Below are 27,331 nucleotides of genomic sequence, written 5' to 3'. Positions count from 1 at the left end.
ACATGGCGATTGCAGCCGCAAGCTCTTTTAGACCCCTCCTTTCAAACAGATATGTCTAAAAGACTAGCTGATTACTTTCTGCTGAACAAAAACACAACCTCATCCTGCGCTATAGAGTGGGATGCCCACAAAGCGGTGATACGTGGTCATTGCCTTGCGGCCACGGTGAGGGTAAGAAAAGTACTCACCAAAGAATTACAAGATTTGGAGGTAAAACTCCACAGAGCAGAGAATGTGATCGCCAGTGAAGAGTCCACACTAACAACATTGAACTCGCTTAGGGCTGCCCATAGGGAAGTAGACAACAGATTAAGCAAACACGACTATAGACATTACATGACAAGACAACACACTGAGGGAGACAGGTTGGGCAGGCTATTAGCTTGGCTGACTCGCCAGCTTTCGCAGCCAACACCCATCCATGCGATACGTTTAAACCCCAATGTCATTGTCAATACTCAGGCAGGCATCAATGATGCCTTTTCTACATACTACCGCACTCTTTACACGTCCCCCCCCCCGGAGCAGCACCTCACTGACATGCTACACCTTGTCTCTCAAAACCAACTTATCCTCGATAATACCGCTACTCTGGATGGCCCTATTACTATTGAAGAGCTGTGCTTAGCTCTGTCACAAATGGCACGCAGCAAAACCCCCGGTTCGGACGGTCTACCGGTAGAATATTTTAATTCCCACGCTATCCATCTCCTACACCCACTCATAGAGGTATTCAACGAAGCACACCACAACTTACAATTGCCAGACTCTATGCGCGAGGCTTTGATAGTCGTCCTTCCAAAAGCGGGCCGCGACCCTCTTGATGTTAAATCGTACAGGCCGCTCTCCCTACTCAATACAGATTGCAAATTATTAGGGAAAGTACTAGCAAATAGGCTCCTACCCTACCTACCAAGCTTGATACACCACGACCAGTCCGGCTTTATTCCTGGAAGAAGTACCTTCTTAAATATCAGAAGACTGCTACACATAATGCACTGCAATACAAACACTGAAGCGGTGGCCCTATCCCTAGATATTGAAAAAGCGTTTGATACGCTAAGCTGGAATTATCTCCTGTGCACACTCAAAATGTTCGATTTCGGTCCCGGCTTCATGAGCTGGATCAAAATACTCTACTCCATGCCCACAGCCCGTGTCAAAAATGGTCGCACTATCTCCGAAGCATTCCCTATAGGTAGAGACACCAGGCAAGGCTGCCCACTATCTCCTTTGCTATTCGCCATTGCCATGGAACCATTAGCAATTAAACTACGTAGCTACGCACACATATGGGGCATTCCGGAGTCTAACACTTATCACATTATGGCGGTCATTCTGACTGCGGCGGGCGGCGGTAGGCGCCCGCCATGCAGTCACCGCCATTTGCCCGCTCCGCGGTCATAAGACCGTTGAGGCCATTCTGGCTTTCCTGCTGGGCCGGCGGGCGCCCGCCAAAGGAGCGCCCGCCGGCCCAGCAGGAAAGGCCCTGCAACATGGAAGCCGACTCCGAATGGAGCCGGCGGTGTTGCAGGGGTGCGACGGGTGCAGTTGCACCCGTCGCGATTTTCACTGTCTGCTAAGCAGACAGTGAAAATCATGCTGGGGCCCTGTTAGGGGGCCCCTGCCCATGCCAGTGGCATGGGCAGTGCAGGGGCCCCCAGGCGCCCCACGACACCCGTTCCCGCCATCCTGTTCCTGGCGGTAAAAACCGCCAGAAACAGGGTGGCGGGAAGGGGATCGTCAGCGCCGCCATGGAGATTCAGCCCAGACAGGGGAAATCCGGCGGGAAACCGCCGGATCCCCTTTTCTGACCGTGGCTTTAACGCCGCAGTCAGAATGGGCAGGGAAGCACCGCCAGCCTGTTGGCGGTGCTTCCGTGGTCCTCCACCCTGGCGGTCGATGACCGCCAGGGTTGGAATGACCCCCTATATCCTTATATGCAGATGATGCCCTAATATACTTGCGCAACCACTCAGCCTTTATGGTAGAGGTATTGCAGTTGCTGGACTCCTTTGCCCTCGCCTCAGGTCTACATGTCAATTGGTCCAAGTCAAGTATCTTCCCTCTTACCTTTATCCCTATTGACCGCCATATGGCACTTCCACAATATAAATTACCGTGGTCACACACAACCTTTAAATATCTCGGAGTGCAGATTTATCACTCTATCACAGATCTAAAAGAGGGGAACATTGACACGGTACTCGGCTCCACCCGCAGCTCAATACCATTTTGGAACTCGCACCCCCTATCCCCCATGGGTCGAGTAGCGATAGCCAAGATGCTTATCCTTCCAAGGTTTTTATATTATTTTACTGCCCTTCCGTTGTGTCTACCACGCTTGTTCTTTAGCAAACTGCAATCAATATTAACCGACCTACTCTGGGGCAAAGATAGACGCAGAGTAGCGCTGACTATAACACAACACTCGCAGGAGATGGGTGGGCTGGGCATGCCTAACTTCGAAAGATACTACTGCTCAACTGTCGTGGCTATCCACATGGCTTCAAGATACTCCTTCCACTGAAAGCATAATGTTGCAGACATATATAGCCCCGCAAAAGTTGCTGTTTACAATGCTATTTGGACCTCCCCCCCTACTCCCAAAACTAATACTGTTGGAAGCAGCTCGCTTCTGTTGGCGCAGATACGTCCAAAGCAAGACTCCCTCTCCCCCTTATTCACCCTTGCTACCGCTGTTTCAATTGCCAGGCACCCAAACCATCTCAACACATCATGACACGCGGGAAATAAACACACTGAAGGTGGGCGATTTATATTCTAGCTCCTAGATGCACACCTTTGCGGAACTGGTGTCTGCCGGAGTGATGCACAACGGAGCCTTCCTGACATACAGCGCCATTAAGCGGCTACTTAATAACCTCTGGGGTGTTGGTAACGCCGAGTCTCCTGAGTCCCCATTACTTACCATCATCCTTACCATAGGTAGCACAAAACGCATTATAACTAAATTATATAAAGCATTGCTTGCAGCAGTTTGTACCACCCTGCCGCATGCTAAGGCACGTTGGGACTCTGTCCTCCCCTCACCACTACCACAAAAGACCTGGATCGCAGCTCTTGCAATGATCAAATCAATATCCCGAAATCCTCGCCTGCGTTATACCCAATTCAACTATATTCACCACTCATATTTATCCCCAGCCCGTATCCAAAGAATATATCCGAGCACAACCCCGACATGCCCAAGATGCGCTACTCCAGTGGCTGACTTTTACCATATGGTTTGGAGCTGCCACTCAATAAACTCGGCCTGGCACCGCGTTACGGACGTCACAGCAGACATCTCATCCCACACTCTGTTGCCCACGCCAGACTCCTGCTTACTTGGTATACGTCACCGCACCAGAGCGGACAAACAGATACACAGATTTATAGATTTAGCATTCGTTGTTTTCAAACGACTAATAACAACGCATTGGAAAGCTCCACACGTCCCTTCACACTTGTCTTGGCTTTGTGACTTACATAGCCGTGCGCAGGCTGAAGCCCAGACACTCTACTCATTGCAACACAAGGGTCTCATTCAGGAGGGCCCCGAAGTTTGGGACACTTTTGTGGTGGGAATAGAAGCCAGGGATGACATGTACCCCCTGTGAACGGGGCATCATACATAACCATCACAGCCCTGGTTGACACCGTCAACACGCTAATTAAGCTGCCCCAATCTCACTCAATCTCACTCATACTCATATCAACATCCTCACCCCTCCCCACAATGCAATTTCGCAACACATTAGGACACTTTCTCTGCGGTCAAGTCTTCATGCAACCCATACCTAGTTCACTTAATATTACTCTTGCCCTGTATCCCGTCAAACACCGCAAAACTTAATCCACACCTCAGTTGTGACACCCGTCTTATTCATACATATTAGCTGCACCCCTTCTTTTCTCTCCCCCCACCTTCTGTTGGGGATTGTCTATACTAGCAATGACATTAATAGCGATTAGCTGCATCTTTAATTGGCAATTAGTTAATACACAGTTTTCAAGCTGAATGTTGCTTTATTTTTATTTTTTTGTATTTCCATGTTGTTTTATATTTGCTTTTTTAGTTTTTCCCCGTCCTTTTTGACACCTTATTGTGTAATAATGCTGTGCAAGTTTATATAAGTAAGCAAATGGATCGCAAAATTATTAACAGCCCTTGTACTGTTGTGTGAATGTTACGATTAATAAACAGATTTTTTTTTAAAATGAAAACCAAATGATTTGGTCCTGCAACTATGCTGGTTTACAGTTTACAGTTAAACAGTTCAAATCTGCCTTTTATCTGCCACATGTTGATAAACGTATTTGCCATTGAGTTCAGTGTAATAATAACACCTATTATTCCAGCACTAATTACATAAATGGCAATACTAACTTGATGTTACAGGAGTAGCCTTTCATCACACAGTTGTTTGCCACTTTTTTCAGCACCCATGACCTTAAAAATGAAAATCTGTATTTCTGACAGCTGTCACAGTGTTGATAGCCAATGTCACAGCCATGATTTTACCGATGCTGCATCCCTAATTGCATTCTGTAAACATTTGCGGCTGAGGCTCACCTGGGAGCTCACGGCTGCAGTAATTAGCTACCAGCAAAGAGGCAGACGCAATAAGAGCACCCTTCTGCTTCTCTTGTCTGCACTGCTCCCCCTTTGTCATCTGAGAGCGGGCAGACATTTGATGAAGCGCAGGGATGAAATGCAAAACTGTTCTCAGGCACATCCTGATTGTGGTTCTTGCAGGGCCGAGAAGCCTCCATGTGCAGCTCGCAGCACTTCATACTATCCCCAGGCCTCACAGGGTGGGCGGAACTCCATGGAATCGCGTGGCGTTTGTATGTAACTGTGCAGAATTCCGTAAACTACAACACTGCGAGTTCAGCCTACCTCTAGTTCTTTCCACAAAGTCTCCCAGAGTAATCACCCTGCCCATGCAGCAGGTGGAGAATGGTTAAAACACTTCCAGTGAACTCTTGGTTCAGTTTGTCTTTCTTTACAATATAATTACCCAATATCGTTTAATAGTTTGTACCCCTCTGAGATCACAGAAATGGCTGTTGTCGTGTTCTCCTTTTTTGTAACCCTACTGGTAAAATAGAAATACAGAAAAAAAACAGAAATTTTTCAATATTTCCTCATACACCAAGTGAAGTTATGTTTAATGTTTTCACTACATTTTCTTTTTGTTTCTCTTTGTTTTCTTTTGAACAGTATTTGCAAATGTTCTTCTATTCATTTGCCACTGGTGTGTTTTATCAGATAGCGCCTGGATATTTACAGTAATATGTAGATTTTGAACAAATGTAATTGGAGCTTATATGTTGTTTGTTTGTCAATTTTCAATTATTTTTCTTTTTCTCCTCTTTTCAACTTGATAGTCAGTGGGAATAATTGTCGTCAGATATTGATTTTTTTAAAGAAAAAAATTGGACTGTGTGATATAATTTATTTTGCGATTCCATATTTTGTAGGTTTGTATTTCCTTGCCTAATACTCGTTTGAAGTATGTTTACCAAGGTTGATTGGTTATTCGGGTGTCAGGTTGATTGGTTTTTTCTTTCATTTGGTTAATTTGAATTGAAAATATTGGAAAAGAGAGCAAAAATAGTACAGAGGAAAATGTGGCCCTTACGCGACAAGTGCACATTTTTTAAAAAGAGGTTGATGGAAGTGGTAATAGCTAGCTTTTGACTCACCGATGAACTGCCTGAGTTCTTAAAATGTATTTTAAATATATTGATGATTTAAGACGTTTCTTTTCTGTGCAATTGTGAGGGAAGGAGCATGTCCCAATCATATTTTAAAGGACCTCACATAAGGGACTTCTGTATATTTTTTGAAGTTGATGGTTGAGTCGCTTTCTGTAAAAAAGTCTTCAAGGCACATTGTAAAGCCTTGCAAAAAAGTTCTTTTTGAGAGATTTTATATAGCGTAAAATTGACTGGAAGGTATTGGAGCACTTTCCATGAGTACCAGTTACTTTACTTCTTTGCCTGTCTATTCCCCCTTCCAGTGTTTTTCAAGGCACATACGTGATTTTGTGCACAAGCTCACATGCACGTGCTCACCTCTTTTTATACATGTGAACCTTTTTTTTTTGCCTATGCACCTCTCTGCGTGTATCTCCCGAAATATGAGTTGCCTGGGAGGAGGCGGGGTCATTAGATGAAAACAGTGCCTGATTCATCCTTCTGGACTCCAGGCCAGTCAGCCGCTCCATGGCAGAAATAGGCCACCACATCTGACGCTCGGGGAGATGCGTGAAATGTAACTTCTCTTAAAGATCAATGGTGACGGTTCCTAGAGCTGCAAAAGGCCAGTAGAGGGAAGAGCGAATGAATGGTATGACCCCCCATATACATACATTTGCATAGGTAAAAGACACAGTTATTTACAATGCTAATAGCTCTAACTCTCGTTTTAATTGGAAGGAAGAGCTTGAAGTGAAAATATAGCAAGGACAATGGTTCAAACCCAATTAAGCATTAGCTTTTAACATTTACATGCTCATGTGCATTTCCTCCTTTCCTCGGGCACCATCTGCCTCTGTCGCTGTGGCCGTCTCCTTGTTTATATGCCTTCATCAGCTAAGGGCTACCGATATCCTGCTGGTGACCACGCACTGTTATCCTTGATCCTTCACGTGGCTTGTTAAAAATGTAGTTGATGAAGAGTGTTTCAAATGAAGCAAATTGGCTGTAGTGTAGAAACCATCCACTAAGTAGCGTATTTGGCAAGAATCTGCATGTCGTCTTTGTAAATGCTTAATCGGTCTCATCGCACTAGAGGTTGAGCACATCACATCTTTAAATTATTTCCCTGTAAGATTAAAAGTGCATATGTTGCATTTATTAGTCTGGTCTTTTTTTAATAGCATTTCCTGCCAACCTTTCCCATTCAATATCATATTATAACTGTAGCCCACTATCGGCCAGTTCCTGTCTGTTGTGCTTTTTGAAGATTTTTGTAGTTTTCAATAGTGCATCATCCCCAAATTGTTAGTTTCTCTCCTGTGCATTGACTGAAACTATGGGGGTCATTATGACCCTGGCGGTCACCAGACCACCAGGGTCATGGTGGCGGTCGGACCACTGTGGCGGTCGTGGTGGTCCAACCGCCACATTATGGCAGAGCCTCCACGGTATGACCACCAACACCGGCAGGCTGCTGCCAGCCTACAGCCTGGCTGTCCTGGTGGTTTTCATCCTCCATGGTGGCGCTGCAAGCAGAGCTGCCTTGGGTATTACGAGAACCCATCCACCAGCAAAGGCGCAGTTCAGGCCGCCCGTGTGGCCTGATGGCAGAATGACATTGGCGGGCGACAATCATAATGAGGGCCTTTGTGTTTTTGCAAATGTGAATAGATAATATTGGGATGTGAGGATGCACTGTCGGTGTCAGTATTAGGCCATGGGATGCCTTATATATCTCTCTTTTTTTTTAAAACACACACACAGAAGGCTGAGCAGCATCAGAAGGTAAACACCGGCTTCCTTCTGCCATGAACAGTGAGATGGATTGTTTATATGCAGTCTTCCTCTCATGGAAGGTGCTACGTTTCTCTTGGCATTCTGTTTCTATTTAGCTAGCTGCACCCGAGGCCATGTTTTTCCCCAAAGCAACACCATGTAATAAATAAGTCTCCTACCTCCTCTGACAAAAAAATACAAGCCTTCAAAAGTCGATCTACAAGAATAAATGTTTGTATTCAATGTCCCAAATAGATGGCAGTTTCTCCATTTCAGGGATATATGTAGCGAAGTTCCTTTTGCCATGGCACCACCATGTCGAAAAGTTGAGCTGCTCTCATCTACCTTGACATTGTGCGAACATCATCTTAATGTTTTGAGATTACGTTTTTTTTTTTTTTTTAAGTTTCAAAAGTTTTATTAAGACTATATAAGCATATAAATAAACTGTTTAGCTTTCAAAACATTGTTTTCGTTCTTTTACCACAATTATTTCCATTGTGAGCATATATGCATGTACTGTCAGGCAAGTAAAAAATCCCAGTTGCATAGTTGAGTTTTGTACCCTTATTTTGAAGAAAAAAGGAAGACAGGTGGCGGGGTGGTAAGGGGAGGAGGAGCGAGGGTAGGGTTGTGTGGGGGGGTTGATCTTGGTATAGGGGAGAGATGAAATAGTCATATGAAATGGGGGTGGGAGAGAAGGGGGAGAAAGAGGAAGGGTAATCGCGGGGGGATGTAAGATGAAGAGACTCTGGGTAGGCAGGGGGTCTTTGTATCCTGAGACTAGCTTGTTCAGGCCGAAGAGTAAATCGTTCTGTACTTCTCCGTCTGTAGCAAGTTACTATCTAGGGGTAGATAGTATGTATGTTAGATATGGTGAAGTCGGTTAGAGAGTGTCTACGTCTTATATGAGTTGATTTCTCCGTCCTTGTTTGTGTTAGGGAGCGACTTGTATTATTATGTTGGGTAGTTCAGGGTCTCGAGCATATGTCAAAATTAGAGGCCTGTGGATTGATAGAGAGAGAGAAAAAAGAGAGAAAGGAGAGAGGAGAGCGTAGCTAGAGAGAGAGAGAAGGGACAGTAGGAGATTAAATATGTTTCCGGGGTCTAGGATTCTCAGAGGGTGATTGGTAATTGATATTCCCTAATCATTGATCATTGAACATTGGTCATCCGTTGGTCATCCACCAGCCGCTTCATGGTCTCATCAAGAATGGGCGCCAGACCTCCGCAAATAGTTCTGCTTGGTCCTGTAGGTTATAAATCACTCGTTCATGGGTAGCCGTTTGATACATGGCCTTCATCCATTCTATAGGTGTGGGGGCAATGCTAGCTTTCCAGTGCCGGAGTATGCATATTTTGGACGTGGCAAGCGCCGTGTGGATTAATCGTTTATGTGCCCGCGATAGGGAGGGATACGGGCGAATGTCATGTAGAATGATAAATGCTGGTGGGGTCGGTTTTGGTATCTGTATGAAGTCCGATAAGGCGAGGCGTACCGCGTCCCATAGTGACTGTACCGTTGGGCAGTGGCATAGAATATGGAGTTGGTCACAATAGGGCTCTGTGCATCTCCAACAGTTCGCGTGCGGTATCAACCCTGCCCTGAAGAGTTTAACGGGGGTCCAGTACCACCCCTGAAGGATTTTAAATAGGCAAATTATCAGGCGTGCTTCACATACGCCCCTGTCGAGGGCTTCTAGTATGTCTGGCCATTCTTCGTCCGTGTAGGTTATCTCTAGTGTGTCCTGCCATTTTAAGCGTAGTCGTTCAAGTAAAGGCTGAGAGTAAAGGTGGTTAGTTAATTCGGCATAGAGGCCAGCCATGACGCCTTTTTGTCGGCCCCATTTCTGAAGATAGGTGACGATGGGTGAGGTTTTGAGCATCCACGGGGGGGTTCCCAATGTTCTCCACATACAGTGCTTGAGCTGTAGATATCGCCACTCCTGGTTACTTTGGATACCGAATTCTTCCTGGAGGGAGGCGAATGTGCGGAAGCTATCTCCATCTATTATGTGAGATATATTGTGGATACCTGCCTCGGACTATTGGGGCCATCTGAGAATATTCCCTCCTATTTTAATGCTTTTATTCCCTGCTATGGGAGCCTGAGTATGCAGGGAGGGGTGTACTCCTAGTAGTCGATGGGCTCTGCCCCACGCTGTGTTTGTAGCCTTGAGGATGGGGTTAGCTAAGGGAACATGGTCAGCGTATGTTCCTCCCATCTCCGTATACTGTCCATATAGGAGTTTCTCTGTGATCACCCATTGCGGTGGATCGGCTATATCCGGAAGTGTGTATATTAGCTGTGAGAGTTGTAGGGCCAGAGAGTATTGTTCTACCGAGGGTAGTCCTAATCCTCAGTAGGGCCGTCGTGCCAGTATTGTTGCAGGTTTCAGTCTTGGGCGTGAGGAGCCCCAGACAAAGGCCCTTATGGATGCGTCTATTAGTCGGAGTGAAGAAAGAGGTATCTGTAGGGGGAGCATGCCTAGCACGTATGTGAAGCGTGGTAAGGTGACCATTCTGACCGCCTGTGTCCTGCCCCACATGGACAGGCCTAGTAGGGACCATTTGGCAAAGTCTTGTTTCATTTTAGATATAAGGGGGTCTATGTTGTCCCTGATCATATGTTCTAGACCTCGGTTAATGAACGTTCCTAAATATTTAAGGCGGGTCGGGGTCCATTTGAATTGGAGGCCATGTATCGCTGCCCTTGTCGTTATGTGGGATAATGGTAGTGCCTCGCTTTTATCCCAGTTTACCCGATGTCCGGATAGGGATGCAAAGTCTTGTATAGTGGAAAGTAGTGCTGGGAGCGAGGTTTCTAGATCGGACATTGTTAACAGAATGTCGTCTGCGTAGAGATAGATTTTGGATATGCCCCCGGTGATGTGGATCCCTTTTATTTGGTGAGAATTTCGTATGGTGGCAGCTAGGGGTTCCATGGCCAATAGAAATAGAATTGGCGACAAGGGGCATCCCTGGCGTGTGCCCCTTCCAATAGGGAATGGGTCTGACATGATGCCCCCACAGTTAACCTGTGCTGTGGGGTGGTCATTTAATAAACGTACTTTAGAGATAAAGGGGGTCATTCCGACCCCGGCGGACGGCGGGCGCCGCCCGCCGGGCGGAAACCGCCCAAACACCGCCCCGCGGTCAGATGACCGCGGGGGACATTCCGACTTTCCCGCTGGGCCGGCGGGCGATCTGCAAAAGATCGCCCGCCGGCCCAGCGGGAAAGCCCCAGCAAAGATGAAGCCGGCTCCGAATGGAGCCGGCGGATTTTCTGCGGTGCGACGGGTGCAGTGGCACCCGTCGCGATTTTCAGTGTCTGCCAAGCAGACACTGAAAATCTTTATGGGGCCCTGTTAGGGGGCCCCTGCACTGCCCATGCCAGTGGCATGGGCAGTGCAGGGGCCACCAGGGGCCCCACGACACCTGTTCCCAGCCAGCCTCTTCCTGGTGGGTTAAACCGCCAGGAACAGGCTGGCGGGAAGGGGGTCGGAATCCCCATGGCGGCGCTGCTTGCAGCGCCGCCATGGAGGATTCCTTTGGCCAGGGGAAAACCGGCGGGAAACCGCCGGTTCCCCTTTTCTGACCGCGGCTTTACCGCCGCGGTCAGAATTGGCCAGGAAGCACCGCCAGCCTGTTGGCGGTGCTTCCTCTGCCCTGGCGGTTTCAAACCGCCAGGGTCAGAATGAGGGCCAAATTGTTCCCCCAGGCCAAAATGCTTCATGGTTGTGAATAGGTAGGACCACTCAATGCGGTCGAATGCTTTCTCCGCGTCTAGGGACAGGGCTAGGGCTTCGTCAGGTAATTGTATGGATTCTAACAGTGTATGGCAGAGAGTTCGCATATGATTTCTGGAGGTACGGCCTGGTACAAATCCTACTTGGGTATTGTGAATCAATGATGGTATCACCTTGCGGAGCCGCGCTGCTAGAACACTGGCTAGGAGTTTGACATCCCCATTCAAAAGGGACATAGGACGGTAACTTCCGCAGAGAAGGGGGTCTCTCCCTGGCTTAGGCAGGATGACAATCATGGTTTTATTGGATAGAGCGCCCAGGGAGCCTTCTTGACATGCTTCCGTCAGTGCTTCATGTACTGCGGCTATTGCCTCCTCCCCAGCCCATTTATAGAATTCCGCAGGGAATCCGTCTTCTCCTGGAGATTTATGGTAGGGGAGGCTTGATATAACTTGGGTTATCTCTTCTTTGCTTATATTACCGTCCAAGAGGGCCCTGCCTGCCTCAGACAGACTAGGTAGATTGGCCGCGTTAAGGAATGTCTCCATTTGTGTTTGATCTGTCGTTGTTTCAGGAGTGTACAAATGTCGATAGTACTTGGCGAACTCGTTTACAATGTCTTGTGGGCGAGTTAGCACTGCTCCTGAAGAAGATGTTATGGCCGCAATGGCAGAGGCTGCCTCTCTTTGTCGGAGCTGCGCCGCTAGGAGGCGACCTGCTTTTTCCCCTTGTTCGTAATGGCGGCCTCGCAATTTTTGCAGTGCGTATTACGCCTGAGATGTATAGAGTTCGTTGTGTGCCATGCGGGCCTGTTCTAGGGCGTGTCGCAGCCTAGGGGATGGTTGGGCGGTATATTGTTTAGTGAGGTCCTGTATCGTGGTCTCTAAGGTGGTTTGGCGGGCTATTCTGTCTTTGTTGGCCAGTGCTGCGTCTCGCATCATATTCCCTCTTAGGGTTGCTTTTGCTGCCGCCCATAGGATCCTTTTTGAGGATACAGTGCCTGTATTCTCGGCCATGTATGTAGTTACATGAGCTTTTAATTGTTCCTTCCCTTGGGGAGAGCGGTATCTGTGTACAGCCAATCGCCATGGTTTCCGACCAGAGAAGGAAAGTCCCACCTGGATCCGGATTAGTATTGGGGAGTGATCTGAGAGCCCGCTGTCTAGGATGCAGGTGTCTTGTATATGAGGGATTACAGTGCGTGATACTAAGAAATAATCCAGACACGATTGGGTGCCATGGACGGTGGATAGGAAAGTATATTCCTTATCTTTCGGGTGTTGTATTCTCCAGCAGTCCACTAGACCGACGTCGGTGGTCAGGTCTGTCAGAAGCGCTCTGTCGTGATTGTTACATATATCAACAGGGCCTGTCCTATCCATTATGGCATCTTGGACGAGATTCCAGTCTCCCCAGATTATGTATTGAGTAGTTCCGATTTCTGTCAGGAGGCGATTTAGCTGTAGAAGGAATGGGCGTTTTGGGCCGGTTGGTGCGTAAATGGATCCCACGCATAAAACAGTGTCCCCTAGTTTTAGTTTAGCAAATATATACCTTCCTTCCGTATCATTCCAGGTTTTAATGATAGTGACCGGGAGGGATTTATGCACTAGTATCGCCACTCCACATTTGCGGGGCCCGTTACTTCCAGATTCCTGACTCGTTGGACGGCAGCTGAAGGCAACCCTCCCTACCCAATCCCGTTTAAGTTTACTGGATTCCAGGGTGTCAAGGTGAGTCTCTTGAATCAGAGCTATATCTGTTTTTTTGGATTGAAGATAGGACAGTATCTTTTTCCGCTTAACATAGCTCGTCATGCCGTGTACATTCCAAGAGAGTATACATAATGGTCGCGTCACTTGAGGGTGGGACTTCGACATCTTGGATAATTGTGAGTAAGCACCCTCGTTCCGGGGTTGGTGTTGGTGGGGGGGATTGGGAGGGTGGGAGATATTGACTTAGTTGTTAGAGTGGGAGTTGTGTTTCCATATGATACGGTATTTTATTTTATACGGGGGTTAGCAGCTGGTGGAGGCCAAGGGAGTCCTCTGGAGAAGAAAGAGAAGAGAGAGGAGAGGGTGAAGGAAGAGAGGCAATATAAGTAGGACGAGAGCCAGATGGAGGGGAGATATGAGGGGAAAAGAAGACAAGGAGAAATGAGAGGGAGAAGAAAAGAGGGAGAAGGAGGGGGAAGGGATGGATGCGTATGCTGAAGTTGAAATTGAGAGTATAGCAAGAGAACGTGTAATTGGGGGGAAGAAGTGGAGAAGGATAGGGATGAGGGAGGTTAGGAGCCCAACCTCCTTCGTTCGTTAGGTCTGTAAACGGCGGGTCCGATTTCTCTCGGAGCTCTCGTGCCGTCGGGCGATCTCGATCGGGGGGAGTGAGGGTGGAAACAACAGACAGCCAGTTGTCGATATGTCGGTGATAAGGAGGGGTGGGGGGTACACAGCAGTGCTTATGTTTATGTATCGAGAAGTGGGTCTGTTCATCGATGGTTAGTGGCTAGTGTATTAGTTATATAACTAAAGTGTATATTGGAAGAAGTAATGGTCGGTTAATAACTATAGTACCTGGGCGGCACTGGAGAGGAGGGGGGGTGTCGGGTGTTGATGGGGTATGGTGTGTAGGATGTTGTGCCTAGTACTTGATGTGGTATGGTATCGTAGGGTGTTTAGGAGTTCATAAGATAGGGTTGTAAATTAAAGTAGGGCTGGGCAGACAGAAGGACCGAGACCGGCTGGCGAGGGGGGGGGCAGGGCGAAGGAGGGGGGAAAAAGAGCTCAAACAGAGTATTACAGTTCTCGCGTATGTAAGGGTACAAAAAGATACCAATATACAATATAATATAATACTTCCTGAGCATTTCTTTTCAACTATAACACTGCCTCGTCTCGCCTTACAACGTTTCAATGACATATTAGGTTGATCAACATAACATATCCTGGTATCTTATCACATTATCATGTTAAGAGCCATTATGCCAAGCGTCTCTCTATTAATCGTAGGATAGGTAATGGGTGTAGCTGAGCCCCGAGTTACGCGAGGATAATGCGTATCTCATCCCATTACAAACTCCTTGCCGTGTATTATTACATCATAATACTGACCTACTAAGGTCTTACTTGGTATGTGCCACCATCATAGTCGTTCTGTTGTAGATGATAGTTTAAGATAGTAATAATGATTAGGATGGGGGTAGGTACGAATGTCCGGGGAAAGGAATAGCTAATAGTTTATAATTTACATTGTGATGTTATAATGTGGTGTGGTGTGGTGTGGCAGTGTAGGATGTCATATTATTTCGCTTTGTTATGCGGTATTATGTTGTATTATGTCCTTGTGTTCTATTTTTTTTTCCCATTTTCTTATTGTAGAATAAAATAAAGTCAAGTAATGGGAGCGTTGATATGTCTCAGGTTATATCGTGTTGTGTGTCCCTGTATTGGAATTAATTTATCTTTACGTGGTCTAGTCCCATCCCTTGGGGTGATAATGGGGGCTAAACGGTTCTAATGTCAGCGCTGGTCGAGTGTGATGTGTATTAGGAAGATTTCACATACTTTGTTGTTTACTACCGTGAGATATTTTGTAGTGTGTGGAATATAAGGCAGGTTCCATGATAGTTAGTTAGTGTTTATTTTTTGTTATCTGTTTAATGCCCCTGTTACCTTGTTACCTTGTTATAGGGTTATAGGGTCGGGACTGGGCCCTTATTCAACGTACAGGGAGTCGGTGGGGTCTGATCCCTGTTCTAGTAATCATCATCTGTCGTGTACTGAGGGCAAATAAAGATTTACTGGTAGTTTTCCATTATAGGGCCTCGGCTCTAGTCATAAAGAACATATATTTTTCAGGTATCTGGTTTTAACATTGATACTAGCAGTCTTAGACAATTACAATAGTAATACACATATGATTTGGAAAGGTACTCATCCTTCCGCGGGGTCTATAGTTGTTATTTGCGACTCTCTAGCGATAGTCCCACAAGTCGTCTTGTCGCGTAACCTTCTCAAGAAGATCCAGTTGTAGGCTTTAAAGGGGAGCGGGATTTGTCTCTCTCCGATAGTTGGGTGTGGGTTACTACTGCGTGTAAAATCTGACCCCTGTCATCATATGATCTGGTTAGTCTCTCCATGTCTCTACCTCTATGACTGGCTCCGATGTCGTGTAGAGCCGTCTTTGCCTTTTCCATTCCCGAGTGGGGGTTTCGGCCCTATCACTGCCTCCTACAATGTCATGCTCACTGTCTATGTTGAGAGAGTCCATAGGCTGGGATTGGAAAGAGTCAAGGAAGAGTCTCAATTCGTCGGGGTTATAAAAGTCCTTGGATACTCCATTTTTGGTAACCCACATTCTTGCAGGGTCAAAGAGACCGTATTTCATCTCTAGTTTGCGAAGCCTGGGTCGTAGGGCTAGGAAATCCTTTCTACGTTCGTTGGTTTCCTTGGAGTAATCGGCGGTTATTCGGATCTCGTGCTGGTCTATTCGGAAAGGGCCGTGGTTGCGTGCTACTTGGAGTATTTGTCGGGTTTGATTATGCCGCAGCAAGCATGCGATGATTGGGCGGGGCCTTGAGGAGTTGTCAGAGCGTTTTGGGCCTATCCTGTGTGCCCGTTGGAATTCTAGCGGCGGGTCAAAGTGCAACGAAATTATTTTTGGAAGAGTGGAGGTCAGAAAAGCCTGCATGTCCGAGCCTTCTTCGTTTTCCGGGATCCCAAGTACGCGGATATTGTCTCTCCGGCTCCTGTCCTCCATGTCCGTTAGTTTGCTCCTGAGGTAGAGGAAGTCTTGTTCTCGCTCCTGAGACGTGTTGATCTGCGTCTCTAGTGATCCCATGCATGCTCTAGCCCTGTCACTCTAGATTGAAAGCCTGCAATGTCCGATCGCATGGATTTGGTTTCTAGTGTCAATGAAGTTATAGAGGCGTCCATCCCCTCTATGCGGCGGCTGACGGTGGTGATCTCTTGTAGTATCCTGTCCATAGTTGTGGGTTGATCTTTATCAGACATCGTGGTGGACTCGTTTAAAGGTGGCGATGTTTGAGGATTTATCTTTGTGGGGGTTAGGCGTTTGTGTTGTAGCGCTTCTGAGAATAATAGTTGTCGTGCAGGCTTGCTGACAGGTTTATGGTTCGGTTTGTTGCCGGGCATCGCCTCAATTATCTGCAGAGTCTGGCCACGTAGGGCCCGGGTCTCCTTCCGTGAATTCCGATAAGGATATAGATGTTCTGTGCCAGCCTGGTCTCAAATTTATATTGTCTCTTCTCGTTTTTCTGGGTCCTTGGTTGCTGGTGATAGACTTGACTTCCCCCTCTTTCCCTCCTCCTGTCTCCGCGTCCACTTATTTATTGTTCTCCGTATATCTTTTTTGCCCTCATTCTCTTTAGTGTATCCTCCTAGCGTTTTTTGTAAATGGCAGATGTCTGTCAATGTCAATGTCTACAGTATGTCTATGGGGCAGAGAAGGTTATATTCAAGAAGTTGCCATGGGGTCGTTGTAGAGCCTACTGTGGCCCTTATTGTTGGAAAGCTGTGGCTTGTGTCTGCCAAGGTTGATTCTTCAGTGGTTGACGTTGTTTGCGTTGAATAGCTGGGGGGGAGGGGTAGGGGCTGATTTACTTTCCTCCAGGTCTTTTGCCGTCTCTCTGATCTGACTGATTTGAGCAGGGGTATGTGTGGCTCTTCGGCTGTCCCCGTCAGTAGCCCGCGGTAAGTATAAGTATAAGGGGCGATGAGGGCTTTGATTTCTTACACTGGTGCCAGTCCTCTCCCTTCTCCTGTATCTCTGTTCTCTTGGCTCCCTCTGGCTCCCCTCATCTCCGATGCCCCTCCGGTCGCTCACCCCCCTCGTCTCTCCGCCTCCACGTGCCTCCCGTCGTGCCCCTCTGCCCTCCTCAGTATTAGCTGTCTTGAGGGGGGCCAGGGTTTATTATCCCAACGGGAGGGTTTTGTTGTCCCTCTGTGATGGAAAAGAGGGGGGAGGTCGTGCCTCTGCCTCCGGTGATGCCGTTCTTATTTTGAAGAGACTCGATCCTACCTCTCTGGCCGGGTTCCTCTCCCGGCTGTCGAAGGGGCCGCACCCCTTTGCTGCGTCTCCCCGTCTCCCTGTGGGGGGTCGAAGGTCCGCAGCTGTTTGTTGGCGTTGTAGGGAGATGGATGCGGGTCGTCACGGCTCCCGCAGTCCCTGCGGCCTGTTCAGCTGGCTCCGTGCCGCTGCGGGCACGCCGTCCCTGGTCTTCCGAAGACGCGACTCCGCCCCTTTTGCCAGGCCTTATTGGCCTGGGGCGAGTCGCGAGTTTCCTGCCTTGCGTCCCGCTCCTACGGGGTCCCCGGGCATGATTCCGTGTCGCCGCTGTTGTAGGGGTGGAGGGGCACCGGACCCGGTGTGTTGTCCGGCTGTCTTCTCGCCCCCGTCGCCCCTCCGGGACCGCCACGGCACGGAGCTCTCGCTCTAAGCGGCCATCTTGTTTCGTGGCCCGGCCACGCCCCCTTGAGATTAAGTTTAAATGTGACTGGTATAACATTTGTTCACAGCAAATCATGGATTTTCATGTAGGTTATTTTAAAACCCTGCGGTCAGACTGCCAGGAAACGGGCAGCACCACTAGGATCTCAGCGGCCTGGCCGTGGCAGAGATCGTAATCCACCAGGGCAGAGCTGCATGTAGCGTGGCAGATTCTGACCATGTTCTCCATCAGCCTTTTCATGGTAGTAACACCACTATGAAAAGGCTGGTGGAGAACAAGTGTAAGGGGCAATAGCGTGCCCCTGCACTGCCCATGCACTTGGTATTGGTAGTGCAGGGGCCCACCTGCCCAGCCCCGTCCCAATGTTCACTGTGTGCTTTGCAGACAGTGAGCATTGTGAGGGTGCTGGTGCACCCTGTGGGCTACAGCATTACCGCTGGCTCGATTACAAGCTAGAGACAATGCTATAGCCTGTTTCCTGCTAGGCTGGTGCGCAGAAACTGGCGGAAAACTCTTAATAACTCTGGCAGGGTGGTCACCACAAAGGTAGCGGCCACATTTCAGGAGTTTGGCAGACGGGCTTTACCATCTGCCAAACTCGAAATGAGGCCCATAGTGTTTGTTGGTTATCCACAAACATATGAAACCTGGAGCCAACAATTGAGGTGCAGCTTATAACTATAGTACTGATTATGCTTCAATTCTTTCTTTAAAAGCTATTGAATGAAAAGTAGGTATGAAAAAAGCCTGTGTATTGTTACAATGTGCTCAATAGAATGACTTTAGGATTTCTTACAGTCTGAATTAGGGGGATGCTCTACTGTCATATGATACAGACGGCATTTTGTTCTTTCTTGTACAATGGTTTACATCGGGAAGTCAAAAATAGTGTAAACTAAATTGATAATAATCACCCCCATTCCTATTATTTTTATTTTTGTCTCTATTTCTAGTGATCTTTGTGTCCCTTTTGAGGTAGAAGCATAGCATGATTCCTGGTTGGTGCTTCTCACCCATTTTTAATTAGCCAAATTATCCCTGGTGTCTAGTAGGCTTTCTGCCCCAAGGGTATATAAAGACTATATTGTCCAGTTCAGAGTGGGGGTATAGCTTGTTGCCAGTGTGAGCCACCCCTACTCTTCTTTTTTGCATTTTATTCCTTGGTGTCCACTGGGCCTTCGGTCAGCCAGAAAGAAAGTATGGCCCCTTTTGGGGAAGTGTCAAGGCCCAATGCCAAGTAGTCACACTCACACTTTTTGTTCTTGGTTTCTAGTGGGATTTCTGAACCCTGGCCCCTTTTGTGATGGGGTCATGGCCCAATGCCAAGGTGTCACGAATGTCCAGTGTAAGAAATTGGGTTATTGATTGAGAGGATGACAACCATACACAAGCAACAACCACATTTCTTGTCAGGGCAAACCACAAAATTAACCTGTGCTTAGTTTGGCACAAAAGCAGTCAGACTTATCTTGGAGCAACATTTAAAATATTTAAGCAGCACTTAAAAAGTAAAACTTGAGTTATGAATTAAACTTTAATATGAAAAATAGGGCCTAAGAGATCAAATTGCTAACCGCAGACAGATGTGAGACTGGGGCAAAGGTGAAAGTTATGGCCAACTGCATTGGAACATAGTTCGAATGCATTAAGTGGATTGGGCCTGGTCCCCGCTTACATTTGGACTTAGAAGAAAGTTTGAAGAGAAATGTCTCAGAAGATAAAGTTCAGCGGGGCAAGGCAACCAGCAGCATTTGAGGAGGAGGCATTATTGTCATTGGAGAGCTGCTGGCAGAGCTGTGGTGAATATTTCTAAGTTTGGACTAGTTTCCTATGCTCTAAGGCAGCAGAGAAGTCTTCCGAGAGCCCTTCTGCAGGTCTGGAAGTTAACTGAAGAGAGGGTCTGAGGGTCCCAATTTTATCCCTGATACTAGCTTTGAAAGTGGAGAAAACAACTGCAGTTTCTCAGCCCACAGAACTGCCTGGAATATTCTGCCTCCATACTCTGGCCCCAGGATGTCTAGGGGCACAAACAGCCAGTGTGAAGTTGTTTGTTTATGCATGCTGAGGCAGCATCTTTAAAGTGCAAGTGAGGCTGTGTACAGTTCTGCCCACTCATCCTGCTAGGATGGCCCATCCTGCCAACATGCAGCTATTATGTGGCTGTCTGGGAGGAATACACAAAGGCCATGTGCCAAATACACCTAGCCATGTGGCCCAGGAAACAAGAAAATGCCAACTTTCTAAAAGTGAAATTTTCAGAATTGTGACATAAAATCCCACTTTACGATTAAAGAAGATTTAAAATTACAATTCCTTGTACATCAAACATGATATTTCTACCTATTCCCAAACATATGTTATCACTTATTAAATGTAATAAGATAACCCAATGTTATCCTAAGGGAGAAGCAGACCTTACAGAAGTGAAAAACAAATTTGTGAGTTTTTCACTACCCGGACATGTAAAACTTAAAAGTACCACTTTTTAAATACTGAGATTATCAGAACCCCTTTCAGAAAGCCGTGTGGCACATGGTGGCCCAAGTGTGGTGGTTGAGGTCTTTTATTTTTGATTTCCTGGGGTCCAACTTACTATTCATCCTGAGTAACTGGGCCACGTACCACTTCTGCTCTTGACTCTCAGGATAGTCTGGTCCTAGCAGTCCAAGGCTCCATCGGGATGAGGTGTGGGTACAGATTAGGTAACATAGGCTCACAATTGAAAATGCATGCATACAGCAGTAGCAATACATAATTCCTCAGCCAAATACTGCATTTTTTCCAAAAAGTATTTTATTGCTACCAGTACCAACAAAAAGCAAAAATATATCAATACGATTGCTACTAGCAGCAATTGCCGGCAAACCAGTCTTACCGACAATGACAGGTGTGAAAAGTTTGGGGCTTCTGAGTGTAGCCTGGCTGCAGGTGCTTGCACCAGCTGCAGCCAAGTTCAGGAAAGCCGGTCACCCACAGACCAGTCAACTGCACTGAACAGATGCAGATTCTCTCAATCACGGTTGCACTCCTTCAGCAACCAGAGGCATCCTGTGACTCTTCCTATGGAGTAAGTGTTTCTTTGGCTTCTAATGGGGACTGGCTACAATGATGCTGCCTTGGGTCCCTTGCCTGGGTGATGCAGCACTGGTTTTCCCAAGCTGTGTTCACTTCTCCAGCAGGGCAGAACAAGTGATAGTCCTTGAGGCTCCCAGTGACCTGGCATATGGGGTCCCCACAACTCATAGTCCATGGCCCAGTCAGCATGGTGATACTCTCTATGGCAGCCCCGCCTGGCATATAAAGTCTTTGCTTAGCTACTGCGAAGGACTATGGCCCCTTTCCCCACAGCAGTTTTTCTCCAGTGGCAACTTATGGCAGACAGGGTTGCTTCGTTGCTACCACACACAGGCTTTACCCCATTCAGCACATTATGACACATGGATGAGTTTATTGTGGTCCTCTCTTGGTGTACCAGGGTGACCTACTCTGTCCTGCACATGGACATTGGCCCGATTGGTGCAGCAGCTGTTTCTTCACACTTCACAGAGGGAGTCCATTCAAGAGGGATTCCAACTGTACCGTGCTCCCTCCAACCATCTCTTCTTCCTGACAGAGTACACCAGTTTTAGAAAGTAGGCAGGCACTGGTGCTCCAGGGTTCAGGGCAGGAGGTCTTGGATTCTCTGGGTGATATCCCCTTACCCATCAGGGGGACTAGCAGACTTTGACCAACAATTCTGGTCACAGGCAGAAGTCTTGCAAAGCTTCCTTTCCTCACGCAGCCCATCTGGCTCTTTGGCAGATAGCAATTTCTGCAGTGTCAACCTCAACACCTTGGTGCATTTCCAGACAACAAGGGTCTCATTACGAGGCTGGCGGTGGTGGTCAGGACTGCCACTACTGCAGCAGTCCAACCGCCACATTAATTTAAGACCCTGGTGGTCCCACCACAAGGGTTCCGCCGTCTGGCCGGAGATCGTAATCCATCAGGGCAGAACTGCCCCAAGGATTATGACCTCTTTCACTGCCATGAAAAGGCTGGTGGAGAATAGGTGCAGGAGGCCACGGGGGGCCCGTGCACTTCCCATGCACTTGGCCCGCACCCTATCAATGTTCACTGTCTGCACATTGCAAGGGTGCTGGTGTACCCTTCAGGCAACAGCATTGCCGCTGGCTTGATTATGAGCCGGAGACAATGCTGCCGCCTGTTTCCTGCTAGGCCACTGGGCGGAAAGTGAGGTTTCCACCCATCGTCCTAGCACAAAAAACACCTAATAGGTCCAGCAGGTTTGTAGCCTCAAAGCCGGTGGCCACCTTGTCGGGAGTTTGACAGACGAGCTTTCACATCTGTCAAACTCGTAATCGGGCCCATAATGTGATTTAGGGTCTGAGTCTTTGAAGTTTTATGTTAACGTTCTGCTTCTTTTGGCATACTCACTCCTCTGTTCACTCTTTCTCTTGAACAGCAGTCTGTCACAGGCAGGTATGTCTCCAAAGCAGATAGTCCCATGATACATGCCATGAAAGTGACTAGAGTTCACTCCTGGATGTCAGCTACAGTGAAGTATGTATCAAAGGTTAGCCCTGGGTCCCAGCCATTCTCTTTGTGATTCTCTTAGCAAACCCATTGCCTTCCTGAGATGTACTCAGGCCCCTTCCTTGTGACCTCTTTTTGAATCAAAGAGAACCCTTTGAAGTGTATGGGGAGGGCCTGATCCTCCCCTCCCTAGTGTGTGTCCACTCAGCTTACAGGAATGCAACAATAAACAGAGCTGCCTTGGGGGAAATCTCTGTACTGCCTCTCAATGTTTCATCATGCAAGCCTAGGTCTCCCAAAATGTCACCCAATGCCCTTCATGTATTGCACAATCCACAGACAAACATAAACCCAATGCATGCATACAGCATACACGCACTGCACAGTAATGTATCCTCCAAGTACTGTACCAATCACAGGCACACATACATCCAGCATCTGCATTTAACATGCACACACTGCACAGCACTATATCCTGAAGTAAAGTGCCACTCTTAGCCACATACACATCAAGCATGATACACCCCTTTTGCGCTCCACAGCACTTCACATCACTCTGATCTAGGCCAAGAGTGAGGTAAGCGCACAGCAGTGGAACTTTGAAGTAAGTGAGCCTGTAGGTCTTACTCCAGTGACACAGGTTAATAGGGCCTCTTCACTCTTACTGATCACTATACAGTATGTAACCCCCTCACACTAGTGCTACCTAACTTCTGATGAAGGCAGTAGCCCTCCACCACTTTGAAGGTAGTGCTTTCCAAAATTAATGAGACATACCTATGTTATGGCACAAATTCATGATCTGTGTTTGCCTATGACAACAACAATCAGTGTTAGGGATCCAGGCAACAGAACAGTTGGGCACTAAGGGCAGGGGTGCACGTCTATCACCATGTAGAGGACTTTTCCATCCTAACAGGGCTGTTTAGGGCTTCTCTTAGGAGTGACATGTATGTATTATAAATGGGTTTCTAGGACTGGCAGGGGGTTTATATTGCTAGGTCGAATTACCAGTTTTAAATTGAACACAGGCTGCAATGTCAAGTCGGATACATGTTTAAAAAGGCAAGTTAAGTGGGCAGCACAATAAGTGTTGTAGGCCTTCTGGTAGTATTTAATTTACCTGCCCTGAGTTTATGGTATACCACTTTACTAGTAAATTAAATCTACCAATTAGATATAAGCCAAGTTTGCCATGTTTTAGGGAGTGAGCACAAGCACTTTAGCACTGGTTAGCAGTGGTAAAGTGCATAGTGTCCTAAGCCCAACAAAACAAAAGTCAGCAAACAGAAGGCAAAAGGTCGGGGGGAATACCAATCTAAGGCTGAATGTTACTGTTCAGGTTCTATGTGTATCCAGCAGCAAGCATGCTTGTAGGTCATAGACAGTACTCATCAAGAGCATCACCACCACCATAAACTCCCACAAATCATACTCTGCACAGACACTACATCCATTGAATCTGCAGCAGTGGTGGCACATAACAGTATCCCCGCCCATAAGCCCAATGTGCATCAGAGGTTTGTAGGGAAAGCACCAGTAAAATTCTACAACTAGAAGAGAGTCGACAAAAAGTATGCAAGTGGCTTTCTCAAGTCATCAATGGACCATATACCTTCCAGAATACCAGGGGCCAAAGTGTACCACCGAATCAATGGTACAGACCATCTTCGCACAGGATGACTGTCAACAAAGTCCACAGGTATGCAAAAGTGGGTTTTTAGTAAAGTGTTTGTTATACTATTCAGCACAACGATATCACATTGGGAACGTATCAGAGCAGACTACGAAAATATTATGAATGCAGGCATAGAGCTAATTTGTGCAGTAGATCTTCTGGCTGTGAAGGTTTTGAGGCACAATCTTTCAAAAACAGTTATTTAGTTTTATACCACATTAAAATGTGTGGAAAAGTGCGTACACAATCATAGAGGTCAGTAAGTTTTGTATCTATATTTAACAACAATCAGGTAATGTTGCGTCAATTTCTGGAACTTCAGCTATATAAGTACCTTTTCATGAGTAGCTGACACTTCCGAAAGAGTTCTGGGAACATATAGATGGAACATATAAATGGCAAAGAATGGAGACATGCCGGTGAAGCTTGCGTTGCAATAAACAACTTCTTTATTATGTTATAAAAACCATGAAAGAAACACATTACAAATGCATACTAAAATTTATTCACACTACATTGATATATCATATAAAAATATAAAATATAAAAATGCAAAATAAAATCTGCTGGAACTTTTCTAGGTATCATTTAAACTCTTTAGCACAGAATTCTCAGAAACAACCGCCAAATGTACATGAAACTTATAGCGTTACATTACTTTCTCCCCAGTGCTTGAGTTTATTACAGAGTACAGCTGGTGGTTTTATCAATTCTGCTTCTATCGCTTGCTCCACTCTATAAAATGCTTGTGCAGTTATTTTTGTTGTTTATAAACAATCACATTTCTCGATGCTTAAAAACAATTTAACTCTGGAGTCAGTGCTACTGCTGAGTGCAAGGAAGGGTCTCTGAATACAGTAACTAGTGTTACGCCCTCATCAGAGGCCCTGATTGCAAGCATCTCTTTTTCAGCGACAGTATAGTTCTGTTCTGTAGCACTGATCTTCTAAAAGAAGTGGGTAACTGAAGGTGCTTAGTGATATTTCACGTACAGTATAGTCAGGGCCACTGGAATTATGCGCCAGGAGAGGGGCAAATTATGCGGCACAGTTAGATACCGTATTTATCGGCGTATAACACGCACCGGCGTATAACACGCACCTCATTTTAAGAGGAAATTTCAGAAAAAAAAACCTTAACATTATATCGGCGTATAACACGCACACATCATTTGCCCCCTATTTTCAGGGAGAAAAAGTGCGTGTTATACGCCGATAAATACGGTACGTTATATGGCAAGGAAAGGCAAATTATGCATCATAATGCGGCACATTTTGTAATAGCATTACTTCATTATTTCATAATTTGTAAACTTGGTAACGCTGTCTGGGCACTGGTTGCACCTCATTAGTACCATTTGAGATCTCACATATAGCAATAAGCAAAGAAATGGTGGCAAGTCCAGCTTTGCAAAGGGCCTTTCACTGCACAGCAACACATGTCGCTGCATCTTTAGAAACTTTTGAACCATTTGAGCAAGAAACAATGATTTTTTTTTTAAATCTGCAGATTATGCAGCAGATGATGGATTATGTGTCAAATGTACCAAATCTATACTTATGGGAAATTCGCTGCTGCCACACAATTTATCATTTCAGTGGCCCTGATTATAGAGTACCTGATACCTTGAACTGACCTTGCTTGTCCTGGAGTTTCCACCATGTTAAGGTCAGAACTAGGACTGTTATGCAATCTAATACCAACCAGCCCAATGGCTACAAGACTTCCTTGATGACGCCTCAAAAAATGCATGTGTAGGAGACTAAAGGCCTTATTTACGGTTTGTCAGTTACTCTGCTAACACGTGAAGGATATCCTGTACATTTTACAACAAGTTCCTTAGGCTAAAATATGTTGGTGATGGAGTATCACATCCTCCAAACTTCAATCAGTCTCTAAAAAAGATTGTGTCCCACTGTCCCACTCTCAAGGAGCCATGCCAAAACTGCCCCCCACAGTGCGTAAAGTGCAGGGGGCAGCTGCACATGGCCCATGTATACCTTTGTGTCTCAAGATGGTTGCAGAATGGTTGATAATGGCAGTGGGACATGTTTCACAAGCAGTAGTCAGCACTATTGAAGCGTGTTGGGCATTGCATCACATTCTCCACAAGGTGTTAAACTTTGTTGCAAGCCAAAATGGTTTGCATGTCTATCTTTCATAGGAACCATGACGTGAGTTCTTCCACCTCTGATGCCAGAACTGAACTCTTGGAAAAAAACACATCTGCTGATAAACATGGAGAAGTACATTTATTTTAGAACAGGTGTGGCTGACTGTGTTTTTTTTATAGGGAACCTCACCATTTTCATGGAGTGGCTGCTGCCCTCCTCTATGCTTAACAGATATTTCCTCATGCTATTCTACAGGAAAACTGAGTAAAAATGATTTGTTGTAGGGACATTATGGGCCTCATTTAGATACTGGTGGGGTGGTTACTAATCGCAACAGCGACAAATATCCTGTCAGCTGAAATCTAAATCCCCTAGGCTATAATGGGATTTAGACTTTGGCAGCCGGGATAGCCTTTACCGTTGTGAAGTAGTAACACCTCCGCCAATATCAAAATCATGCCCTATGTCCTGTAATACTTCTCTATGTAGACCATGCCAACAAGTGGAAAGTAAAGTCATCCACCAGGGCATATTTAATTACTTCTGTAATGAAAGTAGTTGCATATGGTGACTGGTGGGATACATGACATGTTTGCCATTTGCGTTGAAAGGCTACCATGCAAATACTGCTAATCTCATCTCCAATGATTGGACTATTCATGTGCAAACAAGTCATACATTATTACTTGAACTTGTCATGTGCCTAGTCTTCCTATGGAATGATGGCCAACTGGGGGCTCACGCAGTTCTTGGGGTGCCCTGGATCAGGCTCTAAGAGTTGAAATTGCATTGCATGATAGTAAAATGTGTATTATTTTTAGTTAGCTTAAGTACAACATGAATATGGCTACTCATTCAGCCATACTTGAATTCATTTTAATTAATGCAGAATTCACTGATTAGGCAATGAATCCATTCATTAAACTCTCCTGGTTAACTCTGCATTATTAGCCTTTAGGTTCTTTGTTCTCTTTTGACTACACATGACACATACCATCTTTGATTACATAGTAATAAAATGTTCAGCTATCATTTTTTCAATAAAGAATCTAAGTATGTGCTTAGGGAAATGGATATAAATGAAGATCATGCATAATATACACTAGCTTATCCCCTGAGCAATGCATCTAAATCCATTACGTATATTTCACATTTAATTAAAGTAATATAGAGAGCTAAAAAATGAATGTGAATACTAATACATGATGACAGCAAAATGTACCGAGAGCACTGGAATTCAGATAAATAGATTTAGTAATATAAATATTTGAGTCACTCAGGCAATCAAAGAATGGAG

This window comes from Pleurodeles waltl, chromosome 2_2 (genome assembly GCF_031143425.1).
Source record: "Pleurodeles waltl isolate 20211129_DDA chromosome 2_2, aPleWal1.hap1.20221129, whole genome shotgun sequence".
NCBI lineage: Eukaryota > Metazoa > Chordata > Amphibia > Caudata > Salamandridae > Pleurodeles > Pleurodeles waltl.
This window is presented reverse-complemented; position numbering follows the sequence as displayed.